We start from the raw sequence: 23,950 nt of genomic DNA on the forward strand, positions 1-23,950 counted from the left end.
TGTAGTGACAAAGCATATCAATAGTTGTGAACTCATTTATACTGTCAAGAAACTACAAGCTCAAGCTTCTTAATGTTGTCATCAGAGACTCATTGAAAGCAACCAACCAGTTTGATAATCACATCATTCTTATGATGAAGATCCATTGGATTGGAACCATGGTGCACTTTCGATCATAGACAATATAGTTTTACATTGCTATGAGCGATGTGATTGGCTTTTAAGGATACAAAAGCTAACAAATCCCATTTGCCCTAAATTCACTCACCTACAACATGCATACTCATGTTCTCCTAGTAACCACCTATATTTATCATACAAGTTTAACCTGCCTAATCGCATTACTTTTTCTTCATTGCTTGTCCAGTTTAGCCTACCTGGTTAATGGCTTAAATCTCTGACATGTGTGTTATCTACTTGTATATTTGACATGTGTTCGGTCCCAACACATTAAAGATCCCTCATTGTATCATGACCTTTATTTGATTCATTTGCATGTGGAGCAACAAGATATGGTCTAGGTAGTTGATATGATGGGTCCCATATAAATAGAAGGCCTATAAACTCTCCTAAAGAATGATTTTGAACTTGTGATTGGTGTAGCTGGCGGTAACGCTGTAGCTGACATTACAGAGAAGGTAACGTTGTAGCTGACGGTCTCACTAAATTGGCAAGTAGGGGGTGCCCCGAACAAGCTCTTCCTCCATCAAAATGATCTTCCAAGGCCCATCAGAGGCTCCATTCTTCTGGACAAATCTAATCTTGGCTACATCAGGTTATCCAAACCAAAAACAGGGGTTGGCTGACTCATCCGTCCCCCATTGCCCATTGCTGCGTGCGGCTCCCTCCATTGTCCAGTCCTCCCTTCCTACTTACATCACTTGGGAGTCACCCTCTCCCCTGTACAGGTTCCCCTATCTGGCAGCCATCTCAATGCAGCTGTTAATCATTTAAGATTTATACCAACTAATTAGGGTTAGCAACATGAATCATGTTCCACCCTTTTGTTCTATCAAGGGCATAACTTCAATTATAAAGTAAGTTATCAAGTCTAAATGGTTCATAAATAAATATAATAATAGTTCACATGTAAGAAAACTAATACCTACAAGAAAAAAAAAAAAACTACGATTGTGAATCTAAGAGATCTAAGGACAACTCTCACAATAGTGGAATTATGAGATGTGTAATATATGAAATATTGAAAACAACAATTCTATGGACAACCTTGCAATTCTCTCTAAGTTTAATTTATCATATTCTTATTCACATTCAATAGATATTAGGAGTGTTAATGGGCTGGCTCAAGCTTGAAAATTCTGAATTTTGAACAGGGTTGGCTCGATTGTTAGCCCAAAGTAGTTTAAAATCCGGGCCAAGACCTACCCTAGGCATGGCCCATTGACAACTTTATTAGAGATGGTCCAGATAGGACTTTGCTTGAAATTACAAATGTGTTTATGTATGTATTCATTAGTTATTTATTCACAAGTAAATTTATAAATGTGATTTCAAATAATAAAAAAATATCTTTTACGCAGGAAAATGTCAAGGAATATGGTCAGACCTTCTTTCTACAAGCCCAAAGGACAAATGGACTAAACAAAAACATCCTAAAGACCATGAAGAGACTGTCGAAAGATGGATTTGAGAGGATGATGAAGGACAATAACTTGGATGCAATGGTGACACCTGACTCGATTGCTTCAGTGGTCCTTGCAATAGGTGAGTATCCAGGAATAAGCATTCCAGCGGGATATAAAATGGACGGGATGCCTATTGGGATTTGCTTCGGAGGATTAAGGGGATCTGAACCCAAGCTTATCGAAATCGCATATGCTTTTGAACAAGCGACCAAGATTCGTAAGCCACCTTCATTCAAGCCATGACATGGTAGCCAGAACCAATCTAGTATAACCTATGTGGGTATGAGGTGGATCTCATTATGTGAAATTGTTTCCTATGTTAGTAGTAGGCAAGTGCCTATATGGCTAGTTATACTAATGTTTTCCTTATAAGTTTGTGTGCTCCAAAACTTGTCCTTCATTCAAGCTATAGTAACATGATGGAAATAAAAGAAGCAAAATAAATTTTAATAAATATCTACCATATATAAGGTGACGAGCAGATGAATGATTTTTCCCATACTCTCAGTTATCGGAAGGTTGTAAACTTTGAGAGTTGAAAGGACAATGGATTGTGGACAATATTTTGAAGTTCGAGGAGGCCATTTATGGAATTCCAAAAAACTGGTGCATATCAACTTAGCCGGGATTTTACTCCCCATCAGTTAGTGGTAAGGATTTCAGCCATAGATGGATTTTTTTAATTTTTTTTTCAATTTCTTTCATTGTGAATAGCCCATAATTAGCCCGAGGGTGGTGTTAGGTTCGGGATTTTTTATAGACATAAATGAAGCACTCAGAGGTACATAAGAGACAAGAAGGAAAGTAGACTAAGGGCTATTTTATTCTTTAGATTCATATACATTCCAAGGAAATAACCTTTGATTCTAAATCAAAGCTCAGTGATCTTTATATGGTGCACGATGCACTGTTCCTTCTATACAATGATGCACTGTTCCTTCTATACAATGATAGACTAAGGTGATAAAGGGATCACTTTAACCTTTTAGGGCTTAAGATCTGTAGCTTGGTGCTGTAATATGATTACTACATGGAGCGGATAGCAATGGACAATGGTTAAAAGATAAATGATCCCTCGATGAGCGATATTTTTAATCTCAATGGGCTTATGAGAGTTGGCTTCTTTCTCAAGCATAGTTAAGAGTGATGTTAGCCTTGTGGGGTCAACACGTAATAGCATAAGAGGTGACTATGTTAGCACGTTAGATAGGGAGCTTCCTCACCTTTCTAGGCCGGCTAGGCTCGTAGCCATATGACAAGGAGTCAAGGCAAATAAGCCATAATTTTATAGAATTTCTCAAGAAATAACTATTCCTAGTTCATCGTATGAGTAGACATACGTGTGAAAGATGATGACATGATCAATATGAGTATGTCGAATGATCACAAACTTTTAGGAGTTCGTGTAATATTAGCCCAGCAGAGGGCATAAAGAAGGTAACTAGGGCTATAAAAGGGATTGGATGTCTTTTAGGATAAGGCCAAGTTAGGTATTTTAAGGCAATGGATGAGATGATATACGATGCTATACACGTAGATATAAGGGCATTAGATAGCATGATATGAATGATGATACATGCATGTAGCTCATTAGGCCATGACGGAGATGATCGTTGTGAGACTTGTGTTCCGTTGGAACCTTCTATATGCCTATTTCCGATAATTGTCGATTGCCGATCCTACCTATTTTTTATTACGACCCAGGATACATACTTTAGCGACTATGTGGCACCGCAATTCCCACACCATGCTACATGCCTCATTTCGATACCCGGTGTGTGAGATACACACATTTGTGTAAATCATGGTGGACACACATTACAATGCCAGTACGCATGGCGAGTGAGGCTCACTTGTAAGGAATCTCTAAAAAGTATCTTTTTATAATCCCAAGACTACCCCTCATATTTTTTTACCCACCACGACCACCCCTTAGCCAAATGATAAAAAACACCGTTACAAAGTACCCTTAATTACACCCCTTGCTTTCCCAAACTACTCCTACCTCTCCATACCCCTCTTGCCATAAAACTCCACACTCCCTATCCTTCTTAGAAAGTCCAAGCTAGCCATCACTTCATCTCCCATGCTAACCAATTCCCCCTTTCTTTCCCTCTCCCGTAGGAAAGAAGAGAGAAAAGAGAGTGAAAATAGGAAGGAAAAGAAAAGAAATAGATAAAGATAGATTAGGGGAGAGAGAGATATTAATAGAAGAAAAGAGAGAAATTTAGAGAGTAGAAGGAAGAACCTTGAGCCAATCTGAACCATTCGTCTGCACCCCACCTTCGAGCTGACCGTAGAAGTGTGAGTGAACCGGTCAATCAACCCATTTCTTAATGTTGGACCCATCATGTGGGTCCACACTGGACAGCGTGGACAATGTGCGGTCCACCTTGATGTATGAATTGTGTTGGACATGGGCCCATAGTGGTGGTGGCCCACCTTATCGAGAATCCCCTCTCCCACTCACTCATTTCCCTCTCCCTTCACTCTTTGTTGTGGTCCAATGGGACCCACCAAGGTCGCCCACACTGCCAAGACAATATGGAAACGCCCTGCGTGGCCCCACTATGATGTTTATTTGCCATATAACTTGTTGATAATGTCAGACCTGGATGAAGGAAAATACAAAGCTCAGCTTGGTCCTAACCTTCCTGGGCCCACCGCAAGCTGTCTGAGAAGATGGACGGAGTGGATTACAGGAGATGGACCCCACCTGTTGAAAATAAAAATATACATATACAAAAAAAATATGTATGGGCAACTGCTATTGCTACTGCTGGCAGCAGCAACGTCCAGAGGATGCTGCACCACATGAATGAGACAGATCCAAATCTCAGTTAGACTGCACCACATGAAAATAGTGGTATTGATGTCCACCATTGCAACTTTCATGAGCCTACTGTGATGTTTATTTAGCGTCCATCCAGGGGCCGTGGGACCCATTGTGGAGTCCCACCATGATGTATGTGTTTTCCCCTATTGGCTCACCAATCTGAACATTGGAAAGACCCATGGGCCTTAGTGGGCAAACCTAAGACGAGGTAGATCTAAATTTCAGGTAAATCACATGTAGCAGCCGGTTGGGCCCACTTGGTTTTCTTTTCCCATCACCTCTCGGTGCTGCGGGGCCCACCTTGGACTTCAGTTACGTTGTAGGGAAGCCCCTAAAGCCATCCATTGGCTTGACTGTCTCAATGGGCCATGGGCCCTTGTGGGCCTTTCAATTTTGTAGAAGATCCAAACGAATTGTACTACACTGTGGGGCCTGCTATAGGGTCCCACCTTGATGTATTTATTGTATCTGCGCTGATCATCCATCTTGTCAGTGGAATAGAGAGTGTGAGGTCCGGTTTTGGGTTGACCACACCAAGGAAATAGTGGTGATTTGACATTTATCATTGAAAGCTTCCTAAGGCTCACTGTGATGTTTATTTATTTATTTATATTTATTTTAATCCAAACTGTCTGTGGGGCCCAATGTGGACCCCACCATGCTGTATGTGTTTTACTCCTACTGTCCTAAGTGAGCCCCACCACATTATGTGTCTTATTCACGCTTCCTAGCAAGTGGGCTAGCGGTGGAACCCACCTTGATGCATGTGTTTTATTCACGCCGTCCATTTGTTTTTATCAATTCATTTCAAGTATGGACCCAACGGTGAGGCAGATCCGTAGCCCAGGTGGATTCCACGCTAGACAATGGAGCCTACCCATGCTATCCAGTGTGGGCCCCCTTTTGTGCCTCGTTTGGGGGCTGTTGTGGTTATACCATGTTGTATATGTTTTATCCTCATTGTACATGTGTTTTTCCATATCATTTTAGTACATGAACCCGGAAGGGGATAGATTCATGTCTTAGTGGGCCACATCATCTCCGCCCGCAGGATGGATTGGACACCCATTGTTTCAACCTTCGTAAGGCCCAAAATGTTGTTTATGTGTCACCCTTGTTGGTCATCCATTTCGTCAACCCATTTTAGTGCATAGGCCCCATGAGGGGTATATTTAAGTCTCAAGCAGACCATGCCACATGGACAGTTCACATTGCTAGTGGGACCTTTCCTTGGGGCCCAACGAGATTCCTTATTTAAGCTCAAACATGGGTGATGTTTAGTTTTGATATGAGTTACCGAACTCAAGCCTCGCCCTGGGCGATCTTTAAGGTCCACTTTAGTGCCCTTGTGGGGTCCACCATGATCGCTTGTGGACTCCAACTATATCTCCATATTTATTCATCGCCAAGAGTATGATTAAGTTCACTCATTGAGTGGGTTGTTGGCTTGGAAGCCCACTCAAGTGTAGTCTTGTGGGGCCGTTAGAGTTGGATTCCAAGTGGTCCTCATCTCTGGTGCATGGTACGATTTGCCCACGTTTATGATAACTTACTTGGCTAAATGTGATGACTTGATAGTCTAGTACTATGTGGCTTTATTATTGTGCTTGACATGACACTTCCTTTACACTAATGTGGCAAGTATATTATATATAGCATTACTCCTGCATTGATTTAGCATTACATCTATAATGATTTAGCACTACTTTTATGATTGATGTGATATTACATGCGTATGAGTTATATGATTGTACGTATCATATCTCATCCATATCATGTGTTCATGATTTAGATGATGGTTTATTCATGATAAGTACAATTGGATTCGGGATGTTGTCCAGCTAGTGGCACTCCTGTCAGCCAGTGGACCGCAGTTGGTACTCACATCATGGTTTTTAGCTTGCCTATGTACGGCAAGGTTGTTTTGATGACCCTATGGCTTACGATATTTCAGGGACCGTATGAGATGGGTCCACCCTACATGTATGAACGGCTTGCATGACATAATTAAATAATGGATTCATGCATTCATGTATTATCTATATTAAGATTGAATTTACACCTCAAAAACATCAGGGTTGACATAAGGGCCATAGCCTTCGGTGTAGTGACATAAGGGCCATAGGGCATGACTAATGTATATGAGTATGGACATTAAAATTTTATTTTAAGCATATTGGGCATATAGGATATCCATGGTGAAAGGTGTCTGCTTGTACTCCAAGTGCAGGGTTGCGATGTGGTAATAATCTCGGTGAGATCGAGGTCGTACCCACAAGGACTGAATGTGTGTAATTTTTATGAACTAATTAAGAATCAGAACTAGAAACTAAACTCAAAACTGTAATTGAAGAGATATTTTTGTGTAGTAAAATATCAATAAAAGAAACACTAGAGCACCAATGATTCACTCGTAGTCATTTCAATGCATCCCTACTTGATTAACTCAGTACTTCAATTGAAATTGAAGTCCTCATCTATCCAGTTGGATGATAGAGCGGTTAAAATACCATAAATAGTTCCAAACAAATTCTGAACATTCATAGCAATGGTTCCATATAAAACTATCTTGTTGTTTTGATTGTAGAGAGTTCAAAGCATCTACCATACCTGTAGTCAATAGATCAAAGAATTCTACAGATCAAATAATCATAAAAAGAGAAAGAAAGAAAGCATTCATGGAAGATCCTAAGCATCCACCATACTCGTAGTCGATGATAAATCAAATTAATAATCAAAATACTTCTTAAATCAAACAATAACTATGAAATATTTAACATGAAGATCATGAACATGAATCAAAGTAGAAAAAGCATTAAAATAAACTATAAGCTTTGCCTTTTAGCTTTAGCTAAGAGATTAGCCAACCAAAGGCATAAGTAAGGTAAAACTGTTAAAGAAAAACATGAAAAACTAACTAGAAAAAAAAGAGAGAACTCCTTGGATGTAGTTACACCCCTTGCTCTACTCCTTTAACCCTAATTCGTTCTTAGAATCCCTTAGAGAACCCACATATATAGGCTTTGTCCGATTGACTTTGGAAATTGCCTCAAATTTACGCATTACTTAACCTTCGATGTCACTTTCGATGACACTTCTATGTCATCGAAGATTTGGAACTCAGTTGGATTTGAATTCGGAATCTCGAGCTTTTTCGTACTGCGTATCTATCGATGTCATCGTCCGACCTTCGATGGCATCGAACTGGCTTCGATGTCATTGAACAACTACTCGATGACATCGAATAACGTCTAGAACAGTCTAACGAGTTGAGCTTGAAATATTTGAATTGTTGATGTCATTGAACTAGGTTCGATGGCATCGATCACCTATCTTCGATGGAATCGAAAATTGTACCCAATAGTCTAGCAACCAAACTTTATTTTTTCCAAAATTCTGATGTGATCGATCCTCCTTTGATGGCATCAAACACTTAACTTCGATGATATCAAAGTGTGTTCGATGTCATCGACAGGTCAAGTTTAGCAACTTTTGAATTTTGCACTTTACAAACTCGATTTTCTTCCTTCTTCACTTGATTTTTTTGGATCTTTAACTTTTAAAATCTTCAATCTTGGTCTCCAAAGATCCATCATTGCCTTGGTAATTATTGAGCATCAATTCTCATGCTTTTAACATCCTTTTCACCTTAAGCTCTTGAAATCACCTCGCATGACAAACATGCATAAATATATCGATTAGGTGTTATCATGTTCATAAAACTGTATAAATAGGGAGAAACATGCAATATTTGACACTCAATAAAAGGACCTAAACCATGTGGTCGCATGATGGTCAAATGTCTATACTGAGTGGATACACGATCAAGTCTAAACATTACATATTTATCCTCTCAATTGCATTAGTTTTCGTGCATTTAAGTGTTAAATTGATAAAATAACATATATTTTGTACACACAACGTAATTCTAAAGATAAAGAGGAAATCATGCTTAAGAATGAGAATTAAAGCTCAATGATTAATCAAGCAAAGACTTGGATGTTTGAAGGTCAATATTGAAGAATTTAAGTGCCAAAGATATAAGAAAACCAAACACAAATGAGAGAAAATGATGAAAATTACATAATTCATTAACAGAAATAACAAACTATTTGGTTTTACCTGAGGTTGGTTCGGTTCGACTAAAAGTGCTTAGAATAGTCCAATGAGAAATTGTGATTTTCAGAGTTAATTTGGCATGACATTCAGTTCTACAGAAGAGACATTTGGTGCTAGCGAAGGCGGGTTCGGTTCGACCTGAGGGAGACAGAGACTTAAGAAGAATTTTGAGAAAATTTGACTGCAACTAAGAGAATAATTCGATGAGACTGAAGTGATGTTCAGTGTGACCGAAGGCTATAGTCGGTGCGACCGAAGTATAATGAAGTGCGGAATTTTAAAGTTGGTGTGAATCTAGTCTATTTAAGGAGGTGTTCTAAGCTCTTTTAGGGAGGAATTAGAGCTCAAGAGAGATGCCAAGAGGTAGCAGAACTTCTTTAGAATTCTCACTCCTCAATCCTTCAGTTTTAGTTTGTTTTTTAAGTTTTTCTTTTAGTTTTGTTTAAGATGTTAGTTATGTTTGACTAATTTCTTAGCTAAGGTAAGGGATGAACCTTTTGATGGATATTTGATATTTAATTCATTTTCATTGAAAATTTAGGTAGCGGTAGTGAGTGTCACTCCCTTCATAGTAACAGTGCCCAAATTCAGGTGCTTAACTGCCGCATACAATAAATAGAGGTAGTGGACCTGGTATCCACCAACAAGAAGACGGGGGTGCCTTGGATGTGAGCTGTAACCTCAAAAGATCTCGATGCCAAGTCAGCCCTAGGCGCTTCAGCTGTAAGCGCATGAACTCGAGCCTGCTATGGGTGATTTGACGGTGGTACCATGGGCCGTTGAGGTGGCCTGAAGCGAGGTACAAAAGGTCTAAAAGATGAGTGAGCTAATGCTGAACGAAGGGGTGGAGTTGATATGACCTAAGGCATCGGACGACTGATCCTCTTTGGCGGCGTAAATCCACTGTCCCGCATTCACATGAACCAATTACGATCCGAATGCCCGATTTTTCCACAGTATGTACAGTGCAAGTCTGAACGCATCAACTGAGCCGGCGACGTTGCACGTCTCGGAGGAGAATTTGCCCGCGGCCTCTTGCCGAGAAATGGTGTACTTGAAACGTCAGGTCACGGCCTGAGAACCATAGGTGCTCACATACGGGGTAACTTGTCCCCGTCCTGCTCAGCTCGCAGGGACATGCTCACCAACTCAGCATAAGAAGAGATGCTAGCACAGCACATCTTCGATCGAATCTCAGGCCTCAGTCCCTCAGAAAAATGCCGCATCCGCATCGGCTGATCACCTAGAAGCAATGGAGCATACCGATCCAGCTCAGTAAACCGATTCTCATACTCTGTCACTGACATCCCTCCCTGACGGAGGTGAAGGAACTCACTCTCCTTCTCGTGTCGGTAAGTGACCGGAAAATACTTCTCGTGGAAGCGAGCCTTAAATGCCTCCCATGTCCACACAAAACCCTCCGTAACTGTGCGGAGAAACTGTCCCACCATAAACTGGCCTCCCGATCTCTTCCGTAAGAGATCTTGAACTGTAATGGCTCCAGCGAAGGTTCTCGAATGTGGGCATAGAAAGCTCGGACAGTACCCACATTCACGCGGTATTCGCCTTCAAATAGCGGGCCCCACCTGGCCTCCTCCAGGCCCTCAAATAAGAGATATTTTCCAAATAGCCGTGCATCTACATGAGCTTCAAAAAGGACCCTACGGCCCTTATAGACTCCATGAGATAGCTCCACCAACAAAGTTCTTCCAACAGGAGCCCAGGGATCGAGGTCCCGCTTTGTCTGATACTCTCGAGTGGCGGTCACGGCGGTACCTCTTGGCCTGCGGCTAGCCCCGACTTCATCAACGGGAGCTCTTTTCTTCCCCATGAAAGAGAGAACGGTGGAAGTGGAAAATATGGCCGTAATAAGCCCGAATAGGGCCATGAAAAATAAGAGAAAAGAGAGAAATGGAAGGAATGATGGGGCTTCCACGAATTTGAGACTCAAAGTAGGGATTTGAGTGCTCAAATGGAAAGAAAAGAAAAGAAAATCAGCAATGGAGGTGGGTTTTGAGATGGGTAGAATGAGGATGTACAAAAATGGAAGAAGAAAGAGTTTGGAGATGGGTTTTTATGGGATGTTGAGAGAAACTTCAAAAAAAGAAAAGCATGGGAGGGTAGTTTATGAAGGAAAGAGGGTTTGGGAGGAGTTTTATTCAACCAACCATGGAGGAGTGGGCCACACTAGGCCCCAACGGCGTCGGCCCGACTGGGCCCGTTCGGGCCCACTGGGCGGCGAGGGCTCGCCGAACCGGCGAGGGCCTCGCCGGTCTCTGGACTAACCGGCGATGGCTCGCCAGTGGGGCGAGGTCCTCCCCCTCCCCAAGCTCAAAAATGATGTGGGTCCCACCCTGGATCCCCCTGGAATTGCCCCGATTGGGCCCCTAGTCCGTTTTGACTCAATTCGGGTTACTTTGAATAGAACCTGATACAGATTCAAGTTTGCCAAATTTTTAACAGATGGGATGGGATGATATATGGTCTAAACCCATCGATGGACGGTCTAGAAGAGATTTGCCGTCGCTGTGTGTGATCAAGAGTGTGTACAGACTCGATCTCGGCGATCGTTTTCAGTAAACATTCGCCGATTAGGTGCAACTAGAAAACCTACACTAATTTTAGATTTATCTCGCACTCTCCTATACTAAGATGACATCAGCATGCGTTGTGTGACCATAACCCAAGTCCGGTTTAATCCAAATCATGCTCTGATGCCAACTTGTAACGCCCTGAAATTCAAGGGTCGAGCATAAATTAGCTCATGAGTTTCAAAACATCACTTATGCAACATATGCAATGATGGATGTATGTTGTCTGTATGAGTGCATAAAATATGGAGTAAATTAAGCTAAACTGCAAACATAATCCAGGGATAGGTGAAATATGCAAGCGGAAGACTGAAGAAACACATATGTATAACTATATAAGTTCCTGAGATATGTATGCTCTGCCAGGTCATAATTATAGGTGTTTGTTTCAAAATATAAGTATCAAAATGAAATCACCCATTACAAAATAAACCCTGAATCCCCGTAGCTCAGGACACGGCTCACATGAACTCGCCTGAGAACTGCATAAAGGAAAACGCCTCCTCATCATCCTCATACTCCTGCTCTGCCTCGTGGGTCGCATCATCATCTACATCTAAGACAGATTCTGGTTGGTGTTGAAACACCATCCCAGAACGTGGGAGTGAGTGATCAACTCAGTGGAGCTATACAGTAAAAGTTAGCATATTATCAATTCAATCAAGCAGTAATGATAAGACAATACAATCAAACATGTCCTAATTACTCTTGTTAATGCAAGGATGTATGTAGAAATGATGCATGCCCTCGCCTGCACTCCCTCAGGGTCTTCATCTTACGGTACGTATGACAACCTCCCGCAGTGCTCCACGACGCCAAAGCACATGCAATGCGGTGCATGAATATGATTTCCAAGTTGTTATTAGTCCTTTTCATATAGCAGGATTGGGAAGCTAAGGTACTTTCCTCATATCAATTCCCAAACAGTGATCCATTCTAGGGTCGTCAGTCCTAGACAATCTCATACAATATTGTGGTTCTAGGTCGTTGCAAAGGGCTCGTCACCATTCAATGCATGCCTATCATACCTTAGTTACTACCCTAAGGCTCGTCACCTCAATGCAGTATCAAGGTATACTCGAGGTCACTACAAAGGGCTCGTCACCAATCAATGCAGGCCGACAGCACGAATATAGTGTCCCATACCACCATAATCTGCTCAAGAGTCTGAATTGCTCACTGGTCACTACGGGGAGGCTCGTCACCCCAGCGTAGGCCGACAGCTCGACCACGGTGTCCCATACCACCATGCCTAGCTCATAAGTCTTAACGGATCAAGGTACCGTAGTTAACGGGATTGCACTGGTAAGTTTGATACCCTAGATTCAAACAATAACGTCCATACATGGTGCACATCCACTGGGACAATCGGGTTACTTGACGAGCTCGACTAGCACGAGCGCACGTTGAGTTGAACGACATGAAGTGCGCAAACACTCCGTGTGGCCAAACCACTGCCAATAACCCTAATACAACTCGGGTTCGTCAAGCACGTCTTACGTGGCGGAAACAACTTCGGCCACGAACTCAAGATTTGTTACCGATTCCCTGGACTATTTCATAGTCCCAAATACATTCAAGTATAATAGATATTCATACCAGCAATTCAGAACAGTAATGGATCAACAATTCTAATCATATAGCATGTGAGCATTTGATGAATATCAACTTAACATGAATTCACACGTAAGTAGCATCTAAGTTAAGCAGACAAAGAATGTAAATTACATAAAGGAAATCATACATATCATTAAGATAGTTGAGAATCTCTTCTCAACGCCCATAAAAAGTACAATATATGACACACTTATTCATTCAGACATTTCTACAAACACTTAGGCTACATATTCCAACATACATGACGTATGTTGATGATAGCACGCATTAGGATAATTCCTCTTGCCAAGGAGTTGTTACACATACAACTAGCGCAAACATACGACAATTAATCATGGCAAACACACGCTCGTATTTCATACGTATACGATACTTTTTACATATACATGGAATACACAAATCTCAATATAGTTCATATATATCAGAAACGTAATACAAACATCGCATTTGGCATGTGAAATTGCACCCACAATAATAATAAACCATTAACCGACATTGAAAGCCTTGAAAACTATAACTTATACGAATATAGTCCGCAGCTTAAACCAGAAAGTGCACAACAGATCTGATTCAGACGATAAGTCTTCGTCAACGGCGACTAGATAACCTAAGGCATGATTTAAATTAGCTACATCAACACTTAGACTATTCTAAGTTCCAAAACAGGTTAGGGTTTGATTAACTTACCCAAGAATGAACTTAGAATCGCCGGAATAACGATTCAGATGCGATGGATTAGGTATGCAAAGTAACAGGGAAGAATCTCAAGATGATTCACCAACTTCTCTCTCACTTTCTCTCTCTTTTCCTCTCTCTCCCTCTTAGCTAGGGTTTGGAAAATTCGTATGGAATTTGAGAGTGAGGGTTTAAGGTCTTTATATAGGCCTAATATTGATAGAAATAGCCCCAGGGCCAAGGTATACTTAGGTTATAACCAAATCGGGTCCATTTCGGTCCAACGGAGCACTTCAGGTGGTCCCTTTTCCACTTGCAGTCGGACTTAAGCTCCCTGACCATGGATCTAGGTCAGGCTGAGTTTTTGTACCGATCGAATTTACAGATCAGCCGTGGCGGACCAGTTTTAGTTCAGCGATTACCGAAACTCGATCAGGTCCATCGGCACTTTGACATGTATGGGCCATCTTCCCTGATCTGAGGGTAAATTTGGGTAAGATTCTGACGGTCAGAATGCTTAAAATCGGTGCGCAAGCGACACAACTCAGATTTCTTAAATTCGTATTTAATTTCTAAATAATTTCACCTTTCTCACACTATTTATTCCGGACTCAAGCAAATCGTCTCAGGACATCATCTGGACCTGATTTTTGAGGTGATTGTCAAACCCAATAAGGTGATCATAATTGTCTAAGATTATTGCTATCAGACTTTTGACGCGTGGTTCAGGTCCGATACAAAGTTTCCAAGTACTCCCGAGAGCAACTGGATTTAGCGTTGAATCCTAGATTTCAGGGTAACATAGCGCTCGATTCTACAGGTTTTGGGTCTTGCAGATCAAATTTAAAGTGATTGGTGCTAATTTTACAGGCAATCGAGTTTAGCGCTAGTTAATTCACATTTAACTTTTAAAGAATTGAGTCCTAAGAGAATCCTGATTGAGGTGGTGCTCGGGTCTTTGCATGAAATTTTTCGGGATGTTACAGATTACCTAGATATTTATACGAGATCAGGCCTATCATAATTCTAATTTATGATAAATGTTTATGATTAATATTACTGTATTATCTTTCGATTATAATGGATTATAATCTAGTTCTAGCTGAGTTATCAACTTGAGAAGACAAATTAAGTTTAAATATCATTAATTGGGGATTTTGGATCATTAGTCATTTTTATTGATTGTTTTAAATGCTTCTACTTCGTTAGATTAAAAACACAGACAAACTGAGTAGTTCTAAGTGTGTTCTTACTAAAGTCTTTGTGAATCGACTTCGATCTCACTGAGTTATTACTACATCACAACCCTGCGGTTGGGGTTGTCAACCTTGGTTTCGATCGAGTTTTTGCACCATTATTGGGGACAATTGCATTAAGAATACTTAGGGTTAGATTAAGATTAGTTTCTAGTTCTAACCTATGATTTTTTTTTTTTAAGGTTTTGTTTTAGAATTACAAATAGGTTTTTGTCGAATTTTTAGAACACTAACAATTTTCCTTGTTTTAGTTTTGCAGAATTCTCTAGCCCTAGTTCTTCTAAATTGGTAACCTCATTCCTCCCTTCTTTTTATTACTTTATAGATCACTAATTTCTTTCTAATTCCCTTGGAATAGTTTTTTATTGTAGGATTTAATTCTTAGGATTAGAACCTAGTTTCTTGTGCTTGGTTTATACCCAAGTGGGTAAGGGACCATATAGAACAACTTATAAGTGAATGGGGGTTTAGTCAATGGGCTTTCCATTCACAGTCAGTTAGGAAATATCTGAGTATGTATCTGAGTATGCCTAAATCATCTCAAACCATGGCTGTGAATGCTCTAAACATGCTTGAGCAGGAGCCAAATTCTGATGAGAATATGACTAAAAGTGAATAGAATTTTAATGAGATTCATGTGGAGAATATGCCACCGGTTAGGATGGTGCATAATGAGAATAAGGTACACTAAATACCCCTAGTCACAACTTTAACAGATTACCTACAATCAACAAGAATAGCCACACTATCTTGCATGATTTTCTCAGTTAATGTAGGTAATCTGGACTTCAAACCAGGAGTAATCCAATTCCTTCCCAAATTCCATGGGTTTGACTCAAAAATTTTGTATCTACATCTCAAGGAATTTAATAAGATTATAGAAACCTTACATTACAACAATTTCTCTCAAGATGCCATTAACTTAAGCGGTTTCTCTTCTCTCTAAAGGAGAGAGCCAAGTCATGGCTCCATTCGTTAAAACCACGCTCAATAGGCATACGGGCTGAGATGAATCTAGATTTTCTTAAAAAGTTCTTGGTTCATAAAACCAACACTTTAAGGTGCACTATTGTGAACTTCTTCCAAAAGGAAAATGATACATTCTTCCAATGTTGGGAGATATTCAAGGACCTTTTACTCGCATGTCCACACTATGGTTCTTGATGTCGAGATCTGGTTGTCCCTAGTAGACCGTCATGTACCTGCAAAACCAAGTGACAATGGGGCCCTGGTTGTAGCCGGGGACCCTTCGATGCCCAAAATAATCACACTCAAGGTCTAATCAAATTAGGGTAATAGTGCATACCTTTTATCGTGGGTAAGGTTCTTATTTGTAACCTTTCTAGACCTCTCTCATATATGGTTATGAGTCTGCCGGGTAGATATGTATCACACAAGGGATCTTCCCATGTATATAGGGTGCTTATCTTAGCATGATTTTTGGTAAAGATCTCAGGGAGGTAATCCATTCCATATATGGAGGGGACATCTCCCCATGGTCGGCATTAGAAGAGGTTGTGATCGATAGACGAAGTTGACCTCTAAGTCGCTTTGGTCGAGGTTTTGCAGACTAAGCTTAGTTGATGATCGGGGTTGGGGTTGGGATCAAGGTTGACATCTATAGTTGTCCCTTGGTCGTAACAGTGAGATGCTGACTAGGCAAGCAAGGCCACCACTCATAATTAGTGCCTGGACTAGTCATAGAGGTTGTGCTCGACATTTGGGGCTGAGCTCTTTCCTGACCTCTCATCCGAACTATTTGCCTTATTGTTTTCATCGGGTTCCAATTGTTTGGTTAGTCTAGTTTTACCCATAACAGTAGCCCCTTACTTCCGAGCGCTCTCTAGGAGCTCGGGAAGTAAATGGACTTGAACTGACGCTCGAGCATAAGGCCTCACATGGAGGAGGTTAGGACCGCCTGTCATTATGATAGGAGAGAGAAATGTGCCAAGTGCGGGAATCGATGAGGATTTAGTAATGATAATGACAGGTTGTACGAGGAGGTGTGTGTGGAGTGGTGCCTCTTCATCTCTGGGAAAATGGTAGGCAAACACCTGTCCTTGCCTCAATAGTTGGGTCTGTTAACGAACCCTTGGTAGCCATGTGGATGGAGGCGTGTGCTAAGGCACCTCTTTGGATAACAACATTAAATGGGTGTATTTAATGCTGTAGTCGAATAGGCTATATATAGGGAAGGAGACTACCATAGACCCCTTTATTTACTCCATTCGTCATTCCCCTACATTCTCTTGCTGTCAGATTAGGCGATTTCCGATGAGTTAGAATTCTTCTTCTCTTTGCTTCTCCGGCCAGTCCTCCACACATTCTCCATTCCCTCAATCTTTCTTTCTTCTTACTTATTTGGGATTGGACGGTTTCAACTGAATGTCTGTGTTCAGGGCCTTTCACGGGGAGTTTGTGTAACACCCCGGAATTTTCGTAGCCCGAGTATATACTCGTGCCCGAGAATTTTGGGTGTTAATAAAGTAATAATTAGATGCTTTAAAATCGCACATTTTTTGATAAATCACATCCAGTTACTTTCACGAAGGAAGGTACACATTCACACGAACAAAATCATCCATGCTTATTATTTCATCAAGATATAAAATTTAGCTAACTGTCTAATGCCTTCTCAAATGGGAGTTTATTACATTATTCAAAGTGTACAATGGAAATAAATAAAACTAAACATAAAGTTATCTCCTCCTTTATTCAGAATAATCTTCCGTAGGGAGAACGTCATTCGTATCTTCAATCTGTACATCACCTACATCATCTGTATGGTTGGAGAGGGTCAATGCCCCACTTATAGTGATGGTCATCATTTAAGATTAATAATAATTCAAGAGATTCATAAGAATAAGGCGAGGGTTCTGATACGTCTCGTACTCCACCCCTACGAGCAGTATCGGTATGTGCAACCAATTTACATGAATGCATGCCTAGTATAGTGTGTGCGGCCCATCATTCGTAGTGGTCATCACAATGTGGAATATAGTTTATAGAAAACTTGGATCACCTTGCATCCTATACTACGAAGATTCATTGGTATGTCCAACATTAGCCTGGATTTATGCGAGCATCTCAAGGTGACACAATAATACGATTGGAAGATTTACGTGACACGATTTGTTCATGAAGCGACTATTTGCATCATCCAATTCCGAGAAGTGATGCAACATGCATGGTGGTTTACTTCCATTGATTGTGCACCACTACCCAACCCACGGGATTACGTGTCGACTAAGAGTGTCGTTACCTGAAACGCGTTATGTCCATGATAATATATATGAACCACTATATATGAGGCCTATAACACATCACTTGCATTAATAGAAAAATAGGTCGAACCATGAGAGTTTTGAAATTTCAAGACACATGCCTAAGTCATAAAGGGAGGTAGTACAAGGCTGACCTAATAAATGAGAAGAGTAGTAATAAGCTAACTCAATAAGAGAGAAGAGTAGCAAATAGGCTAACTCAACAAAAATAAGGGGAGATGAGTAAAAGGCCAACTCAATATAGAGTGGAAGCACACGTCGCTCTCAAAATTGGTAAAGGGCAAGGCTTGTATCCATCACCCCATATAAATTCATAAAAATCACGCATAATTAAAATCATATATTAACCATAAAAATCACACATAATTAAAGTCACGCATAAATAATTCATAATGATCCATCAATCAATTGCATGAAAAATTACAGTAATATGAAAATTTATAAAAATAAGATAAATCATATCAACTCAAATTAGTATAAGCTTAAAGGAATCCCTCACCTTAGCCTTAGATCTAAACCCTAGGTAGATCTCAATATAGGAAAGCTTCTACATGAATCACAACAACGCTTGAGTAAAAGGGAGACACCACATGTGTAGAGAATGAAGAGGATGATGGCCGTCTAAGCTTCTCTCTCTCTCTCTCTCTCTCTCTCTCTCTCCCCTCCTTCAACGCTGGTATGTCCTTTTATAAAGAGTAGGTGTGTGAGAGGAGGTGTGTTTCACATCTCACTTGGATTGGGTTTCTCCAATTTGACCTTTTCTAGTAATCTTTCTTTAAATATATTTCATCCAGTGTGTCAGGGTTGTCAAATAAAGCCGACGTATATGATTTTCTTGGTAATTAGAAATTTAGATTGGCTTATCTTGAGAATTCTCCTAACGGGTGCCAAAACGAACTTGATCTCAAATAACGATCCACACTTAATGATCAGGGCCCAATTTTGGGAGAAATGTGTAGTTAGGATAAATAAATAGTTGGACAAAATTTGGTAGTTGATTAGTGGTGGAAAAGGCATAAATCTCAAATTTCACCGTTTGCACCAAAAGGAAGGAATTGGAGTCAAGTGGTCATCATTCAATGGTGTAAGATCATAGATCATGGTCTAAATTTTTTATGATATCATAGTCATATGAGGCCAAAGTGTGGTCCAAATTTGAGTTGTGATTGACGGTGTAAAGTGGGTTAATCGGAAGCTCTAGAGTTAGAAAGAGTTGGTAAGCCTAAAACAGATAACTTCACGCTTGAGGAAAAAGCTTACCAAGGTGGGATTCTCATATTTCACACTTAGTCTATATGATGAAAAATCTAAGTCATTCGTACGAAGGGAAATATCTTACTATGACTACCTACGAGTTTTCTTCACTCGATGGACACCAAAATTAACGGTTAAGGGGTTGATTTGTCAATTGGGCCACTCTTAAAATGATATAAGGGCTAAAATTCGACGTTTGTAGTTACTTTATGATAAATAGGTATGGTATAAAATTTTACATGAAATGGATCATGGGAACCATGTGATCTAGAATTTAAGGGTATAAGTTAATGACATTAAGTAATTACGATTTTGCCATCTTTTATTTCTCCAACATCCACCATCCGTAATGTTGGACTACACCATCCAAAAGCATTAAAATTTCACAAACATTCTTTATTTTTCATTCTCTTTCCATTGCCCCATTTTGGACCTTGATTGCTTATAGATGACCAAGATACCTTTTTAATGGGCTATATCGACCCGAGGTCTAAATCAACACTTTCATATATCTAATAGAGAAGTTAATCAGTAGTTGGGGCATATACCTTACAATCTTCAAACAAAGCTGTTCATTTTGATATTTAGGCGGCCCATTTGGCAGATCCAAATATGATGGATGATCAAATGACATGTTAACACTACCAAAAAAACAATCAAAGGCTATGGACTGTGCTAGTTTTTAGCTACAGATATAGACCGTAGCTAAATTGCTATGACTTAAAACCGTAGCTAAAAATGCCGAAACCGTAGCTAAAAGCTACATCTCCACACGTTCATACAACCTTAGATAGTCCCATAAGGGACTCTACGAGGCCCATTAAAATGTGTGTACTCCATCTGATACGTCTATTCATTTTTAAAGAGCATGTTAGGGCAAGTGCCCAAAAAAGGAAATAGATCGAAAGCTTAAGTGGACCACACGGTAGTAAACAGTGGAGATTAATACGTACCATTGATCAATGGTGTGGTTCAATTAGACCTTCGATTTGCCTAGATGTTGGGGTCATTCCCTATAAAAAAAATTTACAAAATTAATGGACGGAGTGGATATATCGATTGCATCATGATGGACCCCACAAAGCCCTTGATAAGGCCATCTGTCTAGAACCCGTCAAATGTGCGTATGCGGAGGGCTTGTTACGGATGGTACAATGGCTACGGTCAACTGGGATTTTAGCTATGGTTTAAAACCGTAGTAGGACCATAGTAAGTGAAAATGCGAAAAACCGCAGGGCGTTTTCTATTCTCCCCCTCTCACGAGACGTTTCATTTCCCACCTCCATCCCCTTCTCTCTCACAAAACCTTCATACACCTGGAAAAAAACCCCATTCTCTCACATCCGTCCCTTTCTCTCTCTCGATCTCCCGCACCCCTTCTCTCTCTCTCTCTCGATCTCCTGCGCCCCTTTTCTCTCTCTCGATCTCCCCTCTCACGAACTCCTCTTCTCTCCCTAACCATCCCCTCTCACTCGATCTCACGAAGAGTTGCCTCTCTCACGCCATAATCCACGTCCATTTTAGGTATGTAAGACCGATTTTCTTTTTTCTCTTTCTAATATTCATATTTCTGTCTTCTTCTTCTTCTTCTTCTTCTTCTTCTTCTTCTTTTATTTTTATTTATTTATTTTTTATTATTATTTTAAATTTTTTTGCAGAATTGGATTGGGAGTTTCTCATGTAATGTGGTGTCCAATGAATTAATGACCTTAATTTCATTAAAAGAAAATGGTCAGGCATCCAATGGATAGGCTTATTCTGTGTAACAATGCCAGTTAGGACCATTGATCAGTGGATCATCGCTATTGAATGGCTAAGTCCCACTAATCAAACATATTAGAGACATTGCTCCCAGCTATTGGTGTCTCAGAACTAATGGTGGACCTAGAATGTTTGATTTTCTACATTTAGTGGAGAAATATTATGTATTTGGGTTATTTTTACTCTGTTTTTTGGCTATTGTTATTAAACTTCTCTAGGTGAACAAGGATCATTGCAGATTTTTGTTTTTTCTGTATGTCATCATCTAACCATGATCAGATGATGAGAGAGTCTTCCAGCTATTTTTTTTTTTTTGGTGGTGAAAGATGAAAAGAACGTTAGGACTGAAAGATGAAAAGAAATGGTGTTTGGTTAGGGGAACTGCTAGATTGTATGGGTGAACCTAATGGTGTTCAAGTGTCCCAATCAGTGTTGCAAATGCCTAAAACCTTACTTCCTTGAGACCATGATTTCAACCATGTGTCGGTACCATGCTTCTCCACAAGAACAACAACAAATGCAGTAAGTAACTCTAACCATGGGGTGGTATGGTTTCATTTTCAACAAACCAGGAATTTACAATGCATTCAAATTTCCACTTGCAGTCGCCTGATGTTTATAAGGCTGCATGGAATCTATTGAAGGTGAGCCTGTTTCTGGTGCCTGCATATTCTAATTAGCATTTCACTCTTGAAATGTGCTATTCTGGTATTGATGGTGAGCCTATTGATGCTTATGTTATCTTTGCAGGACCCAACTAAGCAAATTGGCATTGGTAACTTCATGGTACAACAACTTGATGGAATAGTTAATGAGTGGGGCTGGTGCAAGCAGAAGGTATCATGGTTGTTCCTCGATTAATGATGTTTGTTGTATTAGTTTTGTGTTAATTTTGCATGTGATGCTGCAAAAATGTATCTGATACGATCTTATTGTTGTGTTAATATGGTTAGCTTGGTGCAAATGCTATATTGATAGTATCACTTGCTGTCTGTAAAGCAGGTGCTAGCATGAAAAAGATCCCTCTTTACTAGGTATAGGAACTGATTATCTTCCCTCCATTTGATAGATGCTCACTGACAGCACTATGTGGTAGGGTTTTGCTTGTTTTATACGTTAGGATTCATCATTCCTATCTCTGTGGCAGATAGATGCAGAGAGTACAGTGGGGGGAGAAGCTTTTTCTCGGATAGCGCCAACAATTCCTACTATCGCTGATGTAGTTACCAGTACTCATCTATTTGATGTGCTTACAGATTCAACTGGAGGTCAACTTTCTTTCTCTATATGTGAGAAGTACCTTGTTGGATTAGAAAGGTTAGCATTCTTCAGTTGATAAGTTGTACTTGCCATTTCATGGTAGTAAAAAAGGGTACATAGTGGTTGTAATGGTTGTTATGTAATGGTAATGGTAAGATCCCTTATGTGATATGGGTTTGTAATGTCCATTCTTAAAAAATGGCCCATAATAGGCCTGTAAGTTGTAACAGCCGTAATAGTTGTACGGGCCCATTACAGGCCAATATGAGCCTATAATGGTCCCATATTAGGCTGATACATTTTCTTTTAAAAAAAATTGACTGTAATAGGTCTGTAATGGCTGTTTCAGGGGTTGATAAGGAGGTTTCTGTCCATATTTCTCACCTTCATAGGTATTCTAAATGGCTCAATTGTCCCCTGACTTAAATGGGTTGTTACATGGCCTATGCATCTTAATGTATCGGTCTTATATATGTTTAGTAAGAACCCTGTAGTGGGCTGTTCTGCAAACTACCTCTATTCTAACCTTTTTTTTTGAAAGATACCAGACTGACTAGTTTTTTTGAGCCTAGAGGATCGAATGGGTGTTTGTAGATAAGGGCAGACATGATATATTTGCATGTGTTGACTCAAAGTTAGCTATACCACTAATCAAGTTGGGTTGTCAGTGATATCGATCAAATGGGACTCCTTAATTCAAACAAATGGTTAAGAGAAGAAGAAAAAAGAAAAAGATAAGAAAACCTGTCCTGCATTTTGTTTTTCAAAACACCCTGGACAAGGAAGGAACATTTGGCACATTTGGCGCATGTGTGCATTGGCACCTTGGCACATGTTGGCCACTTGTGAATCACTGGTGTCACATGTGCACATTAGCACATGTGGGATGGTTGAAAGTTGAATGTGGCACATGTAGGTGGTTGAAGGTTGATAGTGGCACATGTGGCACATTGTCACATCTATTGTGGTACATGTGGCGGATATGATTCATGCGTGCAAGAAAACATATGCCTGGATTTACTATAATGAATCGCTGCCCAAGATTTGTTATCCCACCTTTCTTTAAAGGACAGACTATCCTCATATTTTGGTGTAGTCTATCCTCAATTTGCCTAACAACTACGCAGAAATGGTGCTGATAAACTAGGGATAGAGCTAGTTATGCTGTTTAAGCTACACAGGATTGAATTTCTGCTGCTTCCAACCAGACCTTGGCGAATCCTTGTATTGGTCTTCATGGAATGTGTTTTGCACACTATGAAGCAAAATTTTCTATTCACACACTGTGAAGCAAAATTCTTGGAAGTTCAATAAACTTGCAAAAATAGGAGCAGGTGGTATATTTTAATAGCTTGGTACCATTAGCCATTCGTGCCTATCTCCTCTGCTTTCTTGTTTTAATGACTTCTTGCTTCTTTCATTTGATAAAAAGAGGAGCCAAGCTCCATATAGCTAGTTCAAGCCTCTAATGTTAATGATGTTATGATTTTATAGATAAAGGCTATTTCTTTGTTGTTATTATGCATGAGAATACCGATAAGGCTAGAGGTGTTGAATAGGACCTGGTCTAATCTATATATTCTATTCATGCCTTGAAGGCTACACGAGGAGCTGATGTTAGTCTAATGTGGGCCACACCACATAGACTTCT

The 23,950-nt window shown here is 40.2% G+C and overlaps 1 long non-coding RNA gene and 1 pseudogene across 2 annotated transcripts; both read left to right on the top strand.

The window, feature by feature from the left end:
- Positions 1 to 2,121, top strand: part of LOC131237292 (probable amidase At4g34880) — a 45,048-nt pseudogene extending 42,927 nt beyond the window's left edge.
- Positions 2,122 to 21,788: 19,667 nt separating this feature from the next.
- Positions 21,789 to 23,373, top strand: LOC131229631 (uncharacterized). Of its 2 annotated transcripts, none has more exons than XR_009163498.1 (5): positions 21,789 to 21,876; positions 21,993 to 22,073; positions 22,187 to 22,356; positions 22,649 to 22,691; positions 22,841 to 23,373. It is a non-coding gene; the product is annotated as an uncharacterized LOC131229631 (long non-coding RNA). The 2 variants fall into 2 exon arrangements; XR_009163499.1 differs by having other exon boundaries at positions 22,848 to 23,373.
- Positions 23,374 to 23,950: the final 577 nt, after the last annotated feature.

This window comes from Magnolia sinica, chromosome 2 (assembly GCF_029962835.1).
Source record: "Magnolia sinica isolate HGM2019 chromosome 2, MsV1, whole genome shotgun sequence".
In the NCBI taxonomy this organism is placed as follows: domain Eukaryota; kingdom Viridiplantae; phylum Streptophyta; class Magnoliopsida; order Magnoliales; family Magnoliaceae; genus Magnolia; species Magnolia sinica.